Source organism: Callithrix jacchus, chromosome 2 (assembly GCF_049354715.1).
Source record: "Callithrix jacchus isolate 240 chromosome 2, calJac240_pri, whole genome shotgun sequence".
Lineage (NCBI taxonomy): Eukaryota > Metazoa > Chordata > Mammalia > Primates > Cebidae > Callithrix > Callithrix jacchus.
In genome coordinates, this window is record NC_133503.1 from 180411378 (window position 1) to 180430611 (window position 19234).

Here is a 19234-nt window from a genome sequence, read left to right on the forward strand (position 1 = left end):
TCCCACTATTATTGTGTGGGAGTCTAGGTCTCTTTGTAAATCTCTAAGAACTTGCCTTATATATCTGGGTGCTCCTTTATTGGGTCCATATTTTTAGAATTGTTAGCTCTTCTTGTTGTATCGATTATTTTACCATTATGTAATGGCCTTCTTTGTCTCTTTTGATCGTTGTTGCTTTAAAGTCTATTTTATCAGAGATGAGAATTGCAACTCCTGCTTTTTTTTTGCTCTCCATTTGCTTGGTAAATCTTCCTCCATCCCTTTATTTTGAGCCTTTTTGTATCCTTGCATGAGAGATGGGTTTCCTGGATGCAGAACACCAATGGGTTTTGGTTTTTTATCCAATTTGCCAGTCTGTGTCTTTTGATTGGTGCATTTAGCCCATTTACATTTAGGGTTAATACTGTAACCCTAATTTGATACTGCCATTTTGATGCTAGCTGGCTGTTTTGCCCGTTAGTTGATGCAGATTCTTTGTTTTGTTGATGCTCTTTAGCATTTGGTATGTTTTTGGAATGGCTGATACTGGTTGTTCCTTTCTATGTGTAGTGCCTCTTTCAGGAGCTGTTGTAAAGCAGGCCTGGTGGTGACAAAATCTCTGAGTACTTGCTTGTTTGCAAAGGATTTTATTTTTCCTTCACTTATGAAGCTCAGTTTGGCTTGATATGAAATTCTGGGTTAAAAGTTCCTTTTCTTTAAGGATGTTGAATATTGGCCCCCACTCTCTTCTGGCTTGTAGAGTTTCTGCCAAGAGATCTGCTGTGAGTCTGATGGGCTTCCCTTTGTGGGTGACCTGACCTTTCTCTCTGGCTGCCCTTAGCATTTTCTCCTTCATTTCAACCCTGGTGAATCTGACGATTATGTGCCTTGGGGTTGCTCTTCTTGCAGAATATCTTTGTGGTATTCTCTGTATTTCCTGCATTCAAGTGTTGGCCTGTCTTGCTAGGTGGGGGAAATTTTCCTGGATAATATTCTGTAAAGTATATTCCAGCTTGGCTTCATTTTCTTCGTCACACTCAGGTACACCTATCAAATGCAGGTTAGGTCTCTTCACATAGTCCCACATTTCTTGGAGACTTTGTTCATTCTTTTTTGTGCTTTTTTTCTCTACTCTTGCCTTCTCATTTTATTTCATTGAGTTGATCTTCAACCTCTGATATCCTTTCTTCTGCTTGATCAATACTTGTGCATGCTTCACAAAGTTCTCATGTTGTGTTTTTTAGCTCCACCAATTCACTCATATTCCTCTCTAAGTTGTCCATTCTTGTTATTATTTTCTCAAATGTTTTTTCAAGGTTCTTAGTTTCTTTGCATTGAGTTAGAACATGTTCTTTTAGCTCATGGAAATTTCTCATTACCCACCTTCTGAAGTCTGATTCTGTCATTTTTATCACACTCATTCTTCATCCAGCTTTGTTCTCTTGCTGGTGAGGGATTGTGGTCCCTTTTAGGAGGCGAGGTGTTCCAGTTTCGGGTGTTTTCCTCCGTTTTGCACTGGTTTCTTCCCATCTTTGTGGATTTATCCACCTGTTGTCTGAGTAGTTGCTGACTTTTCAATTGGGTCTCTGAGTGGATGCCCAGATTATTGATGATGAAGTATTTCTGTTTCTTAGTTTTCGTTCTAACAGTCTAGCCCCTCTGCTATAGGACTGCTGAGGTTCACTCCAGGCCCTGCTTGCCTGAGGTACACCTGTAGCAGCTGTGGAACAGTGAGGGATGCTACCAGATTCTTCTGCTGCTATCTTTGTCCCAGAATGATGCCTGCCAAATGTCAGTCTGATCAGTCCTTTGTGAGGTGACTCTTTGGATATACGGGGGTCAGGGAGCTGCTTGAGGAGACAGTCTGTACTTTATAGGAGCTCAAGTGCTGAGCTGTGAGCCTCATTGTTCATTCAGGGCTGCTAGGCAGGTACATTTAAGTCTGCTGCAGCAGAAATCATAAAGCCCCTTTTTTTTTCCTCAGATGCTCTGTCTCGGGGAGTTAGGGCTTTATTTATGAGTATCTGTTGCACTGTCCTGCCCAACAAGGAGGCAGTCTAGTCACTACCTGCCTGCTGAGGCTCCCCACTGCTGCCGTGGGCCCCACCCTGCTGCCATGGGCTCTGCCCTGTTGCTGTGGGCTCCACCCTGCTGCCGAGTGTAACTCCCTGTAGTCCTGTTTATATGGGTGTGGTTAGAATTGCCATGGTGATGTTGGTCTGCCTCTGTATTGGCGGATTCTCTGTTATGGCGGGTTGCCTCGGCAACGGCAGGCTGTGTCAACAATGGGAGAGTACCTTTGTAGGGGTGGAATGCCTTGGTAATGGCAGACGCACCTCTGCCACCAAGCTGCACTATCCTGAGTTCAGCTGTGCTTGCCGTGAAACTCTCAACCCCGAGTGTTTCCAATTGCTGTTTTGTTTGTTTTCGTGAGGGTGGGACCTGCCAAGCCTGATCACCTGGCTCCCTGCCTCAGAGCCCTTTTGTTTTTTTTAAGTTGAACAGTTGACTCTCTCCCAGTCCAGGTGTTTCAATCGCCTGCTGAAAGGGCACCAGGATCTGTGTGATTTCCCGTGCAGCGACCCACTGCACCAGCTCAAAAGTCGCTGTCTGGGAATCTCCTGGCCTGGCTTACTGTTTAAGTCCCGTTTAATCAGATGAGTGTGCTAAACTGCCTTGCCAAATCTAAAATTGTCAGTTTAGTACGGCAACAAAACCAGTGTATTTTGTATGGAGTGCCACTGCACTGCGGTGCTGGCCGAAATGGCCACCCCAGCTGAAACAGCTGTGCTGACATCCCATGGGGCTCCTACACCTGGGAATTTCCTAGTCTGTGGGCAATAAAGATCCATGTGGAAATGCAGTGTCCACTCACCCTCTGCGCTTTCACTGAGAGCTGCAGTCCTGAGTTGCTCCTATAGCGCCATTCTCCAATGTTCTGTTCACTCACAGTTTCTTAGGGTGTACAGGAAGCATGACTGGGAGGCCTCGGGAAACTTACAATAATGAAAAAGGCAAAGGGGGAAGCAAGCATGTCTTACCATGGTGGAACAGGAGAGAGAGTGTGAAGGAGGAAGCGCTACCCACTTTTACACAGCCACATATCATGAGAACTCACTCACTGTCAGCAGAACAGCAAGGGGAAAGGCCAACCCAATGATCTAGTCACTCCCATCAAGCCCTGCCCTCAACACTGAAGATCATAGTTTAACATGAGATTTGGATGGGGACACAGTGCCAAACTATATCAGCACTGTAACTGAGTTGTTGAAGGGTTACTCTACTTTTCTATGGAGTCAGCTGCTTCAGTACATTGGAGAACATGGTAAGATCAGTGAATTCCATTGCAGATTACCACACTTTGTTGTGAAGGAAGTTTCTGGCCCAGAGGCAATGCTGCATGGAGTACTATGACAGTAGTTAAAGCATTCTGTTAATGCTTGGATGGTAGTTGTGGCAGAACTGCATTTAGGGAAGGCAAATCTGCATGCACAGGTAGCATCTATTCCAGTGAGAAAAGAATTCTGCCCCTTCCATAACAGAAGTGGTTCAACATAATCAACCTGCCACCAGGTTGCTGAATAATCACCCTCAGAAGTAGTGTTGGTCTCTGCTGCTGCTGGCAGATTGGGCATTTTGCAGTTGTCTAACCAGATTGGCCATGATGAGAGGGCCCATGTTGCTAAGCCCATGAATTATTTCCATCAGTACCAGAATGAACCCTTTGTTCATGAGCCCATATATTATCCTAAAATTTTCTCATCACACGTTTTTCAACTGTGTTCTTTTCTAAGCCCTAAACATCATTGCTTACAGCCCATGAATCAGTGTACAGGCACATGTGCTGATTTCTTTTTCCAAGCAAAGTGAACAATCAGGTATGTTTCTCTGAGTTCTGCCTGCTGGTATTTTTGTTTTTCATCAGTGTTCTCCAGGTATATCCTAAAAAGGGGCTGTAGTGCTACAGCTGTACACTTTTGAGTGATGCCTTCATTTTATGCATAACCATCTATAAACGGAGCCCAAGTATTCCCTTTCTGTTAAAAATTGTAGGGAACTTTTTCAAAGTCCATACGTGCAGACTGGGATAGAGAAAGCCATGTGGCAGGAGAGGGGACCATGGGCAATTGGACCACTTTTTCATGTAACTTTCTTGTGCCTTCAGGACCTACTGGGGGCCAATGACATGTAGACCATTCCATTTTGATGATAAATTGCTGCTGTGTGTGCCTATATGTAGTGGGTCCCATGACATCTCGCTTATGATGGGGAGCTCAGGTTGCCCAGTCACTTATCAAATCATTCAGGTTTTAATAGAGTCCAGTAGCAAGCCAAGACCTAGCTCTCAAAAAGAGAGCAGTTATCTACTTGCTCCAAAATCCTAAGATATTGTGCAGCCAGTCACTTATACTTGTAAGTTTCCTGAGGATATGCCATTGATTCCAAGGAGTATGCCTACTTGCCACTAACACTTCAAGCACTATTAAATCTGCAAAGTTATATGGCAGAGTGCCAGAACAACTAATTCAACATCCTGGACCTGTTGCAGAGCCTTCTGTTGACCTTGGCCCCACTCAAAGCAGCAGCTTTTCAGGTCACTGGCTGAATGAGTGACATTAACAGACGTAAATGAGGAATATGTTGCCTACAAAATTCAAGTAGACCCAGTAGGTATTGTTCCTCCTTCTTGATTGTAGGGCAAGATAGATGCAACAACTTGTTCTATACCTTAAAAGAAATGCTTTGACAAGCTCCACACCATGGAACCCCTTGAAATGTCAGCAGAGACAGAAGCCTCCTGAATTTTAGCTAGGAGTTGACAATTTTGTTTTTCATCCTCTGACACACAAATGTCTTATCACCAAGTGTAAGTAGTAATTACTTCTTGATTACTAGATAATGTACTAGGTACTTTATCCAGCATAATGTCATCAATGTAATGAACTGGTATGATATTTTGTAAAAGATAAAGGCAATCAAGTTTGCTGAAAACTAAGTGATGACGGGGCTGAAGTGTTGAAATACTGAAGTAGAGCAGTGAAGGCATATTCCTGGTCTTGCCAACTGAAAGTTTACTGGTTCTGGTGAGTTTTATTGACAGTTATGAAGAAAAAGGCATTGTCAGACCAATAGGTTCATATTAAGTACCAGGCAATATGTAATATTTTTTTCTAGCAATGAATCCACATCTGGTACAGCAGCTGCAATTGGCATCATCACCTGGTTGAGCTTATGACAATCTCTTGCCATTGTTCAAGATCCATCTGTGTTCAGCACAGACAAAACAGGTAAGTTAAATGGAGGTATAATGAGAATCACTACCCCTACATCTTTCAAGTCCTTGATGGTGAGTTTAATACTTATAATATCTCCAAGAAGAATGTGGCATTACTTTGATTGACTATTTTGTTACGTAGAGGAAGTTCTAGTGGCTTCTACTTGGCCTTTTCCATTGTAATATCGCTCACTCCACTGGCTGGTGAACTAATGTAGGGATTATGCCAGATGTTGAATATGTCTATTATTCCAATTTTGTTTTCTGGAATGGATGAACTGACCACAGAATGAGTTGAGGGACTTACTGGGCCCACTGTGAGATAGGCTTGAGATAAATCTCCATTGATTACTTGACTTCCATATTCCTTACTCTCACCGGTGGGCAATAGTGATTGATATGGTTTGGCTCTGTGTCCCCACCCAAATCACATGTCAAATTTTAATTCCCACATATTAAAGGTGGTGATTGGTTGGAGGTGATCAGATAATGGGGGTGGATTCTAATGTTTTGGCATCATCCTCCAGTGCTGTCTCATGATAGAGCTCTCATGAGATCTGGTTGTTTAAAAGTGTGTGGAACTTCACCCCTTAGGCTCTCTCTATCTCCTGCCACCATGTGAAGAAGATCCTTGCTTCCACTTCACCTTCCACCATGATTGTAAGTTTCCTGAGGCCTCCCAATTATGCTTTCTGTTAAATCTGATAAACTGTGAATCAATTAAATGTATTTTCTTAATAAATTACCCAGTCTCACGTAGTTCTTTATAGCAGTGTGAAAATGGACTAACACAGTAAATTTATATCAGGAGAGTAGAACGCTGCTATAAAGATACCTGAAAATGTAAAAGTGACTTTGGAGCTGGGCAATGGGCAGAAGTTGAAAGAGTTTGGAGGGCTCAGAAAAAGACAGGAAGATGTGGGAAAGTTTGGAACTTCCTAGAGCCTTTTTGAATGATTTTGACCAAAATGATGATAGTGATGTAGTCAATGAAGTCCAGGCTGAGGTGGTCTCAGATGGAGATGAGAAGCTTATTGGGAACTGGAATTAAGGTCACTCTTGCTTCAGTAAAGAGACTGGTGGCATTGTGCCCTTTGCCCTAAAGATCTGTGAAAATTTGAACTTGAAAAAAATGATTTAGGGTATCTGGCCTTAGAAATTTCTAAGCAAAAAAGTATTAAAGATATGGCCTATTTCTAAAATTGTATGCTTACATCTCTGAAGAAAGATATGGTTCGGAAATTGAAATTTATATTGAAAAAAGAAGCAGAGCATAAATGTTTGAATCACTCACCTAAGATCAGGAGTCTGAGACCAGCTTGGCCAACATAGTGAAACCCCGTCTCTACTAAAAATACAAAAACTAGCTGGGTGTGGTGCAGGTATCCATAATTGCAGGCACTTGGAAGGCTGAGGCAGGAGAATCGCTTGAACCTGGGAAATGGAGGTTGCAGTGATCTGAGATTGTGCCACTGCACTCCATCCTGGGTGACAGAGAGAGACTCCATCAAAAAAAAAAAGACAAGAAAACGAAGGAAGGAAGGAAGGAAGGAAGGAAGGAAGGAAGGAAGGAAGGAAGGAAGGAAGGAAGGAAGGAAGGGAAAGAAGAAAGAAAGAAAGAAAGAAAGAAAGAAAGAAAGAAAGAAAGAAAGAAAGAAAGAAAGAAAGAGAAAGAAAGAAAGAAAGAAAGAAAGAAAGAAAGAAAGAAAGAAAGAAAGAAAGAAAGAAAGAAAAACACATTTTCTGAGAAGGAATTCAAAGCTGCAGAAATTTGCATAAGAGAAGCAAAATGTTAATAGCCAAGACAATGAGAAAAATGCCTTCAGGACACTTTGACACCTTCATGGTAGCCCTTCCTATCACAGGCCTGGAGGTCTAAGAGGGAAAAATGATCCCTGAACCAGGACCAGGCCCCGTTTCTCTGTACAGCCTCAGGACATAACACCCTATATCCTAGCAGCTTCTGCTCTAGGCATGGCTAAAGGAGGCCAAGGTAGAGCTCAGGCTGTTATTTCAGAGGGTGCAATCCATAAGCATTGGTGGCTTCCACATGCAGTTGGGTCTGCAAGTATGCAGAAGGCAAGAGTTGAGACTTTGGAGCCTTCAGCTGAATTTCAAAGAATGTATGGAAAAGCCTGGATGTCCAGGCAGATATCTGCTGCAGGGCAGAGGCCTCATGGAGAACCTCTATTAGGGCAATGCAGAAGGAAAATGTGGGGTTAGAGCCCTTAAAAAGAACCCCCACTGGGGCATTCCCTTGTGAAGCTATGAGAAGATGGCCACCATCCTCCAAATCCCAGAATGATAATCTACTGACTGCTTTCACCATGCACCTGCAAAAGCTGATGACACTCACACCAGCCCATGAAAGCAGCTGTAGGGACTGTACTCTGCCAACTTACAAGGGTGAAGCTGCCCAATGGCTTGGGAGCCCACCCTTTGTGTCAGTGTGGCCTAATATGAGACATGGAGTCAAAGGAGATTTTGGAACTTTTAGATTTAATAATGGCCCCACTGGTGTTGGACTTGCATGGGGCCTGTAGCCCCTTTATTTTGGCCAATTACTCACATTTGGAACAGGAGCATTTATCCAATGCCTGTATCCCCATTGTATCTTGGAAATAACTAACTTTTTTTTTTATTTTACAGGCTCATAAGTGGAAGAGACTTGTCTAATCTCAGTTGAGACTTTGGACTTGTACTTTCTGGTTAGTGCTGGAATGAGTTAAGACTTTGGCAAGCTGTGGGGGTGGCATGATTGTGTTTTGAAACATGAGAAGGACATGATATTTGGGAGGGGTAGGGGCAGAATGATACAGTTTGTCTCTGTGTCTACATTCTCATGTTGAATTGTAATCCACACATATTCAAGGTGGGGCCTGGTGGAGGGTGATTGAATAATGGCAGATTGGTTTCTAATGGTTTGGCACCATCCCCCTAGTGCTGGCTCATGATAGAGTTCTCAAAAGATCTGGTTGTTTAAGAGTGTGTGGCTGAGTGCAGTGGCTTAGGTTAGTAATCCCAGCACTTTGGGAGGCTGAAGTGGGCAGATCGCCTGTGGTCAGGAGTTTGAGACCAGCCTAGTAAACAGGGTGAAACCCCATCTCTACTAAAAATACAAAATCAGCCAGGTATGATTGTGGGTGCCTGTAATCTCAGCTACTCAGGAGGCTGAGGCAGGAAAATCACTTGAACCTGGGAGGCAGAGATTGCAGTCAGCTGAGATCATGCCATTACACTCCAGCCTGGGCATCACAGCAAGACTCCATCTCTAAAAACAAAATAAATGTGTCACAATCCCTCGCTTTGCACACCCTCTCTCCTACCACCATTTAAAGAATGTCCTTGCTTCCCCTTCATCTCCTACCGTGATTGCAGTTTCCGGAGGGCTCCCAGGAAAGGCCTTCCCCTTAGGCCTACAGAAAGGAGAGTCTATTGAATCGCTTTGCTTCATAAATTACCCAGTCTCAGGTAGCTCTTTATAGCAGTATGGAAATGGATGTTTTGGGTCTCCTGGAATTAATGTCAGTTCAGGGCTAGTGTACAGTAGTTTCCAAAAGGCCTATTTATTTTCCTTTATTCAATGCATAGTTATTTAGATAAAAGGCCATAGGTTTCTTCATTCAAGGGGTTCTAGGCCTGTAGAGCCTAGTTCTCAGAATTAATTGTGGGGTCATGACTATTTTTATGATTGAAATTAGCCTTTTATTTACTTACCTAGAAATTTGGATATAGACAGATCAAATAAGAATTTACCAGACTTTTTGTCTACTTCACTTCTAGAAATTTCATGATCAACTAGCCAATACCATAGGTCTGTGCAAATGAGACTATTCAGATTGTTGCCTTGACAATGGTAACCATTACAGTAACCACACTCACCTTTCCTTTCATCATTGAGTGTTACCACTTGGTCACTGAGACCCCAGGATCCAATTACCACTACTGTATTTAGATTCCCCACTCAGTGACTACAGTTCCCACTGAGAGATCTGTCTTACAGACCAGCAGTCACAGAGCTTTTCAAAGATGATGGGGGTCCCCTCACAAATTGCTCTTACAATATTGTAAATGGTTTATCTTCTGGACCTTCCCAGTGGTCTTCAAAGGCAAATTCCCTCTCACATTTCAATCTAGCTAAGCCTTTTTAACCCTTCCTCTGCATTATGCCAAGGCATATTTGTCATTTCCTATCTGCTCACTGAGGGCAACCTTTTGGTTCATATTTTAACCTACCAACCAACCAAACGGCTAGAGCTCTTTCAAATTTCTCAAGCTGCAACAGTAAATACAGAATCTCTGCTTAGTGAACCCATATCAATCAACTTAAACTGATCTAACTTTACATTCCTTTCACAATTATCCCACATTCTCAATATCTATTCCCATACATTTACTCTAGATTTGTCTACAAATTACAAAACTCGTGGTTGTTTTGAAATCTGGCATACTTCTTTATGGGTCACATTTGATACCTCACCGTTAGGGAGCTGCTGGAACTTCAGTCGAATTATAGAAGTAAAAGCAACATGGAGTGGTAAGGGTGAGTCCTGAGAAAATCTGGCATTGTCTTGCATGACACTTGCTTTAGGGAAGCCACTACAGTTTTCTCAGGCATTGTAGGGTTAATCTCCTCAGTTATGGATGGAGTTGTCACTACCACTGGGGTTGGGGTGGTAGCTTGTATTAGGTTAGGGGAGGCCATTTCACTAGGGTGGGGAGACCATTTCTACTAAGAGTGAGGAGCTCTCATTTATTGATAAAGAAAACGTATTAGAAATTCAGGGCTCAATGCCCGAATTTAATCAGAGTGTTCACAAATGTTCACATGAAAAGTTATGGCATCTCATTCTTTCTCAATCAATGCCCTCACTTTAACTGTAGACACCCTATGAATCTGGAACTTCAACTTGCATTGTAATTCAGCCAGTTGGGAGATAATATTTTGTGTTTCATTTTCAACTGTTTCAGCTTTGAGGCTACAGGAAATAAGAATCTCCTTCAGGGCATATTTAGATGCCTTCAGGTCATTTAGACAGTGCTTGAGCTGAGAATGTAATTCCCTGAACTTATCCTTTCCTTTTAGAACTTCATCCAAAGATATGAGAAGCAAAAAACCAAGCCCATTGTATTTGAAATTATTGTATGTAGAGCCACTTAGCTACTTGCTTCTTATAAGCAGCTAACTAAAAGAATTTAATGAACATATTTTGTGTAATTGCAAAGCTAGATTACACTAAGGACTATCAGCACTCCTTTTACTCTGAAAAATAGTCATCAGTATCTTTTTTATTTACTTCTTTTTCTTCAACTTTTATTTTAGGCTCAGTAGGTGCACATGCAGGTATATTACATGGATAAATTGTGTGTCACTGGGGTTTTGTGTCAAAGGCTTTGTCATCCAAGTAGTAAGCATAATATCTGACAGGTAGTTTTTTGAACTTTACCCTTCTCCTAACCTCCCTCCTCAAGTAGCCCTCAACATCATTTCCCATCTTTGAGTCCATGTGTACTCAATGTTTAGCTTCCACTTATAAGTTTGAACATGCAGTGTTTGGTTATCTGTTTTCACATTAATATGCGTGGGATAGTAGTGTCCAACTACATCCATGTTACTGCAAGTGACATGATTTCATTCTTTTTTTGTGGCTGTGAAGTATTCCATGGCTCCTATGCATGACATTTTCATTATCCAGTATATTGTTGATGGGCATCTAGATATATTCCATGCCTTTGTTACTGTGAATAGAGTTGTAATGAACATACAAGTACATGTGTCTTTTTGGTGGAACAATTTATATTCTTTTGAGTATACATTGAGTGATGGCATTGCTAAGTAGAATGGTATTTCTGTTTTACGTTCTTAGAGAAATCTCCAAAATGCTTTCCACTGTGGCTGATCTACTCTACCTCCCCACCAATAGTGTATAAGCAATCCCTTTTCTCCACAATTTTGCTGTACGTGATTTTTGACTTTTTAGTAACAGCCATTCTGACTGACATGAGATGGTATCTCATCATGGTTTTCATTTGCATTTCTCTAATGATTTGTGAGTGACATTGAGCATTTTTTCATAGATTTGTTGACTGCTTGTATTAGTCCATTTTTGTGTTGCTATAAAAGTACTACCTGAGACTGGGTAATTTATAAAGAAAAAAGTTTAATTGACTCACAGATCCACTTGGAATCTTCATGAAAACTTACAATCATGGCAGAAGGTGAAGAGGAAGAAAGGACCTGCTTCGCATGGTGGCAGGAGAGAGCAAGGGAAATGCCAGATGCTTATGAAATGATCAAATCTTATGAGAACTCACTTGTTATCAGGAGAACGGCAGGGCAGAAACCAGCCCCCTGATCAAATCACCTCCTACCAGGTCCCTCCCTTGGCACATGGGGATTAGGGGATTACAGTTCAAGTGGAGATTTGGTTGAGGACACGGCCAAACCATATTACAGCTTATATGTCTTGTTTTGAGTAGTGACTGTTCATGTCCTTTGCCCATGTATTACCAGAGATATTTGTTTTTTGTTTGTTGATTTATGATCCTCATGGATTGTAGATTTAGATCTTTGTCAAATGCATCATTTGCAAATATTTTCTCCCTTTTTGTAGGTTATCTGTTTATTCTCTTGATAGTTTATTTTGCTGTGCAGAAGAAACTCTTTAGTTTAATTAGGTACCACTTACTTATTTTTGTTTTTGTTGTAATTGCTTTTGAAAACTTCCTCATGGAATATTTGCCACAAACTATGTCCAGAATGGTAGTTCCCTGTTTTCTTCTAGGAGTTTATAGTTTTAGATCTTGTACTAGAGTTTTGAATCCATTTGGAGTTGATTTTTTTAAATGGATAAAGAAAGGGATCTGGTTTCAATCTTCTGCACATGGCTAGATTGTTGTACAAATGTCATTTATTGATTAAGGATTCCTTTTCTCATTGCTTGTTACTTTCGACTTTGTTGAAAATCAGATGGTTGTAGGTATGCGGCTTTATCCCCATATTCTCAAATCTGTTCCATTGGTCTTTTTGTCTGGTTTTGTACCTGTACCATGATGTTTTGACTACTATAGTTTTCTAGTATAGTTTAAAGTTAAGTAGTATGATGTCTTCAGCTTTTTGTTCATTCATCTTGTTTTTTCCCTAGAATTACTTTGGCAATTCTGGCTTTTTGTTGTTGTCGTTGCTTCCATATGTACTGCAGAATAGATTTTTTTCTGATTTTGCAAAATGTAATTTTGGTAGTGTGGTAGAAATACCATTAAATCTGTAAATTGCTTTGGGCAGTATGGCCATTTTAACTCTATTAATTCTTTCTTTCCATGAGCTTTAAATATTTTTCTATTTGTTTGTGTTTTCTCTGATTTCTTTCAGCAGTGTTTTGTAATTCTTGTTATAGAGATCTTTCCTCTCCCTGGTTTGCTGTATTCCTAGGTATTTTATCCTTTTTTAGGCTATTCTAAATGAGATTATGTTAATTTGTCTCTCAGCTTGAATGCTATTGGCGTATAGAAATGATACTGATACACTGATTTTATATCCTGAAACTTTAATGATATTTTTTCACTTCCAGATGTCTTTTGGCAGAGACTATGAGGTTTTCTATCATATCATCTGTGAAAAGAAGTACTTTAAAATGCTGTTCCTTCAATGTGTGCACAGTATAATTAATTAATTGTAAGTAATTAATTAGGTAAAAAGTTAATTACTAAAAAGTTAGATATGAAGAAAATATGTGTGAAGTTGAATGTCAGAAAGGATGAATTTGAAACAACAGCAGAGTGTTGTCCTTAGATTGTTGAGCTGGGTATCTAGGGGGACAATTTTCATTCTGCTTGATCATTCTGCTCTTTTACTTTTTTTTCAACATGTTAGATGTCTAGATTGTCCAGAATAACCAGAGCTATTATGTACAGCAAAAATACCTATCAAGAGAATAAACAGATGACATGCAAAATGGAGAAAGTATTTGAGAATTATGCATTTGACACAATCTACTATCTAGAATCCATGAGGAGTATAAATCAACAAGCAAATAACAAGGAACCCCATTAATAAATGGGCAAAGGACACTTTTTAAATTCTGTTCAAAATGCACCATGTAGTCTCTTATTTTAACAGTATGAAAATTAAACTCCAAAGCAAAGCAACTTTTTTCTCTCTACCTTTATCTTTAGCACAGCTTGACTCATCATAATTTCATCTTTAAGTATCACCTGCTTTAACAGGCATACAACAAAGTATCAACAAATTTCTCTGGAAAATGAAATTATTACAAGATCACAATTGAAGAATCAGTCTAACTTCATCTAATATGAATATGATCAATATACATAAAGTTGTATGTGCATTTCTACTTTCACTATTGGTTTAGAGTAAATTGGTCAGTGAACATCTTGGCTCTTACATACTGTTTCTCATGAGAATTATTTCTTTCTCAGTATAAGCTTCGTTGATTACATGTTTATTTTTATATGTTTATAATTTATAACTTAATTTTAAAGTTATTATATGGGATGAATTCTAGCAAAATGTATCTATGTCTTCAAATTATCAGATATACCCTTTGATTTATTTCTGAGTTTCATAGTTCTAATAACATGAGCCATTGTCCACATAATCCAAACTTGCTTTTTCCTGTTATGAGTGATGTGTTAAATTTGTGTATCTTTTTTGCCTCTCTACAGTATTCGAATGGAAGACAGAATAACAATGCCAATATTCTGAAAGGTTTTTAGTTTTCTATATTTATTAACTTTTTTTTTTCCATGGGAACATACCATGTGAGATCAGTTGAGGAGTTTGATAAGACACTACCAGTTTATCATCACCAGACTCTCATAGGACAACTATACTAAAAGGTAAAAACTTCTCTCTCTCTCCCTCTCTCTTTCTTTCTCTCTCTCTCTCTCTCTCTCTCTCTCTCTCTCTCTCTCTCTCTCTCACACACACACACACACACACACACACTCCTTTTCTATATAATTGTGTGTGTGTGTGTGTGTGTGTGTATGATTTCAATAACTTGAAAGCTCCCTACAGTCATTTATTCTGAAGACAATGCCTAAAAATAAATGTTTCTATAAATATATAACTCTTAACACATAAATCAATTTGTAAATTGATTGCACACAGCCTGTGGGTACTAAAGAAATATAGGTGAGGCAATGATTCCTGTAGACTAGTTACTTAGCTAAAGAATAATAAATAAAATAATCAGGCTTTAAGAGAAGAAATAGAACTTAATAAACAAAGAAAGTAAGAATCAAGAAAGAGACATCCTGAGGAAATTGTAAAAGGTGAGGAGATATGCATTTTCACAGAATAAATTATTTTAGCATTAATGGAACCTTAACAAGAAGCAGCACCATTAGAAAAGAATAGAAATAGATGAGAAATCAGATTGTGCAGAACTAGAAACATTAAGCAACTTGAAGTTACATTTCATAATAACAAGAATATTTTAGGTGTCTCTTTCTCACAGTATTAATAATAAACAGTGATTCAATCGTGAAAAGCATGCATATAATGGAAACTTATAAGTTACAGAAAAAAGGCACTAATTACAAATCAAGACAAATCTAAATGCAATATTCTTGCCATGTTAAACATGGTGTGCAATTTATTGAAGTAAGGATAAACAAACTGTAAAACTTCTAAGAAAGTGCAAGATTTGACAGCCACCATAGAAGAGTTTGAATAATAAAAGGATAAAGAAAAGTTGGTGAAGACATAGTCTTTCTTCATCTAGGTAATAAGAATGCTCGAGATGGTATTAACATAATTACAATAGTTTGTACTCTATTTATTATTTAGTATTTTCCTGGACACATATCTTACTGTTTTTCTAGAAGAATCCAAAAATGGTCTTTAGAAATATATCAGTATTTTTGTAATTTGAAAAATCATTAATTTTACATGAGTATTTGGTTCTCATTCCTCGTTTTTAAGAGCAAGCAGTATAAGATATTTATGAATTATCCAAAGTAAGACATTCAAAAAAGTTTATATGCAGCTAGAAATTATGGAACACCAATGTATTAAACAAATGAAGACAAACTTTTACCTCACTATCATTTTTAATGAGAGTCTTTGAATTGATTTGTTCCTGGTTTATAATAGCATGAAATAATACTGCAGAGTGTAGAGAGTATTTTTGCTTTTCAAGGGTTCTGATATTGCAGCTTTTAAGTCTTTTCAATAAAGTAGATTTATAAAAACTGTTAAGGACAAATAGAAAACAAAGTAAAAAGTTGTTATGAAATAAAACAGAGAAACAGCAAATAACCAAGGCAGTTGAGCAAAACAGTATAATGGAAATTTAAAGTTCCCTAGTTTGTACTTCCAAATATCCAACAGTAAGGTACAGTATATTCAGTTCTGTTCTTGCTGATTTAATCAAACAGGAATGAGTTCACACCATATAAATTAATAATCAAATAACTTGGTCTTTGAGGCCAATCAAATAAGTTTGTGGAGTGCACAGATTTGGAAAATCAAACTTCCTCTGGAGTTCCAAGTCTTTGGCTGACCCAAGAGCATAAGAACAGAAGTTCTGGCAAATCCATACAATAAATAATCTTCCTCCAAATTTGTGGCTATGTCACCTCTATATTTATAGATATCTCTGTCCTCAGACATAAAGAACATTTTAGATGTTCAATTTTTATCTCTTAGAACCATGAAAACATTATAAGGGTTTTTTTTTTGAAATACAGAAAATTGTAACAGATAAATGTTTCTCATAGAGATTGACAATTGAAATTATAATGGACTTTTCCTCAGAAGTCATTGCCCAAGTAAAATTAGTATCAACACTGTTTTTCTGTACTTATCATTGGAACTTTGTAATTAACAACATCCAGTTAGTATATAAATCAAGGAAAACAACTCTACTCTGGGACTTTCCTTTGAGAGGAAAACTACTGCCTTCATTGGTTAGGGTCATTAAGAATGTAATGGCCTCTTAAGTCTGAAATCTAGAGGAGTGAATCAGAATGTCCTAATGTACTGGTTAATGATGCTTTTGTATTACCAATTACCAGCAAAACCCATTGCATTAAAATGAACAGTCTTGGATTAAATGTTAGTATGGATATAGAAGTCTGTTCATAGCTATATGCATTAATAATATATATGTATCATCACATTCTTCATAAAAACAGTATTTTATAGAATATAAATGAATGAGTGAATAAATGAGTGGCTTCAGCATAGTATGTGATTTTTGATAAATATCAAAAATGCTTATATTCTATAAATATATTTAATTCATATAGTGTATATATAGGTAGTAAATTTCATTCAAAATTTTAATATTGTCCCTCAGAAATGCACAACCCCATCTAACTGCAAGGAAACATAAAAAATCCCAATTGAGGGACATGCTACAAAATGTGCTACCAATGCTACTCAAAACGGTTAGGTCATCAAGAAAAGGAAAAAAGAAACTGTTGCAATCCAGAGAAGCCCAAGAAGACATGACAGCTAAATGTTATGTAGTAACCTGGATAGGATACTGGAATAGAAAAAGGACAGTAGGGAAAAACTAATTAAGTCCAAATCTCTGGAGTTTAATTAACACCGATGTACTTAAACCGGTTCTCTCATAGTGACAAATACACTGCAGAGGTTCTTAAAATTGACTTTATTGAACAAAGTATAATAAAATTGTAATCACCAGACCAATTCTTCATATTTCATTGGTATCCTTGAAATATTTAAGATACATTAAGTTTTTACTAAACATTGTCTATAGGTTTTTGGAAACTTCTACTTTAAGAAAACAGAAGATAACAAAGCTAGGCTGCAGCAGTGGCTCACACCTGGAATTCCAGTACTTCAGGGAGCCGAGGTGGACAAATGGCTTGCATTCAGGAGTTCAAGACCAGCCTGGACAACATGGCAAGACACTGTCTTTATAAAGAAACAAAAATCAAAAGTTAGCCAGCTTGGTGGTGCATGCCCTGCAGTCACAACTACTTGAGAGGCTGAGGTGGGAAGATCATTTGAACCAAGAAGATGGAAGCTACAGTAAGTCATATTCAGGCTTTGGTGACAAAGTGAGACCCTGTCTCCAAAATACATACATGCATACATACATACATACGTACATACATACATACATACAACAGAGCTGCTTTATTTTTCTTATCAACATTATATAACCAAACAACTTTGAAGGAAATGATGTTATTCAGGATCTGCTATATGTCTTTTCACTTAAAGTTACAATTGCCAAGAACCCACTGACAACTTTAAGTCAGGATACTGTACTTCACTTGTGGGGAATAATTTCCTATATAATCTATCATTTTATGGCAAGTTAAACCAAATAACAAATTAGTTAAACTAGTTGTTCAATTAGTTGTTAAATTAATTGAGAAATTTTAAGTCAAAGTAATACAGAATAATTTAGTCATCTTAAGTTTAAAAGAATAAACATTTGTACTATTGCTTCAGAGCATAGATGTCTTAATATTTTCTACAGAAGTATTAGCACTTACATCTTAATATTTTCTACATCTGATAGTATAGTCAGAAATAAGATGGTAAAAGCCTGAAACTAATGTTAATAAGTCAAAAGCAAGAAAAGAAATATAGAATATTTATTTTCTTTTTTCCATATTAATGTGTGCATTTTCCCCAAGTCCACAATCAACACTTGTGACTCAAGTAGATATGCATTGCTTCCACATAATTTAAAAACTTGTAAGATGAATGAGCATATACTTTTAACTCAAAATAATACTAAAACTACCAGAATAGTACTACTAAATAGGAATAATCTAATACTCCTGTGGCCTCTGCACTAAACCTTCAATATCCTCATCATTAACCATGAAGCAAACGAGGAAAGAAGGAGCACACATATTTTAGCAATAGCAGATCTTTAATTTTCAGAGCCTATGGTGTCAATAAACATTGTTGGTTAGAAAGACTCAAGGACAGGGAGAGAGATGGGGAAATGACTTGTTGGTGGAGCAGTCAGAATACACAAAACACCTAGATTTGGAATCTTATCTGGGAGTGGTTTGTGGTACCCCAAAACAACTGTAATAGTCACCTCTAAGATCACTGATCACAGAGCACCATAATGGATATTATAATAATGATAAAAGTTTTAAATTGTGCAAGAATTACCAAAATGTGACAGAGATACAAAGTGATCACCTCCTGTTGGAAGCATAGTGTCAATAGAATTCCTAATGTAGGATTGTCAGAAACCTTCAATTTGTTTTAAAAAAAGAAAAGAAAAGAAACCACACAGAATCTGCAAAGAAAGAACAATAAAATAAGCACAATAAAACAAGGCATGCCTGCATTTAAGATCCCTGACATTCTCAGAAGGGCAGGAATTTGAGAGCAGTTTACCGGGGTGGTGGGTTTCAGGGGCTCTCTCAAGGTTGCAGAGACGCCCATTGTGTGATGCTGCACTCATCTCAATGTTCAACTGTGGCTGCATGATGGACTTCCAAGTTCACTCCCATGATTGTGGCAGGAGGCTTTTCTTCTTTGCCATATTAGTGTCTCCTTAGGATTGTTCATGCTAGGGTTTCTCCCAAAGTGAGTGATATGAGAGAAAGAGAAAAGGTGAGCAAGAGGGCTCAAGATGGAATTCAGTCTTTTATTACCTAATCTCAAAAGTGGCATACCATTACTTTTAGTGTATTCTATGAGTAACACATATCAACAAACCATGGTACTGTGTAGAAGAAAGGTACACAGTTATAAATATATAGAAATGGGTATCATTGGAGGCCATCTTGAAGACTGGATACTCAATAACTCATGCTCTTTAAAGTGTGTACTCTTCTTTGGGAAAGGGTGTCATGACCACCCCCACACTGCCGGGGACTATTCTATTGTCAATGCAAACGAAGTAACAGACAACAGCAACAAGAATCATTCTATTCTTCTAAAGCTTAATGTTCTGAAAACATAAAGAGAAAAAATTATTTCTCTGACCCCCATTCTAAAGT

At 38.3% G+C, this 19234-nt stretch overlaps 1 long non-coding RNA gene across 1 annotated transcript; it reads left to right on the forward strand.

The window, feature by feature from the left end:
• Positions 1–13939: 13939 nt before the first annotated feature.
• LOC144581618 (uncharacterized) lies at positions 13940–18505 on the forward strand. The gene is made up of 2 exons (XR_013532675.1): positions 13940–14113; positions 17011–18505. It is a non-coding gene; the product is annotated as an uncharacterized LOC144581618 (long non-coding RNA).
• The last annotated feature ends 729 nt before the right edge of the window (positions 18506–19234 follow it).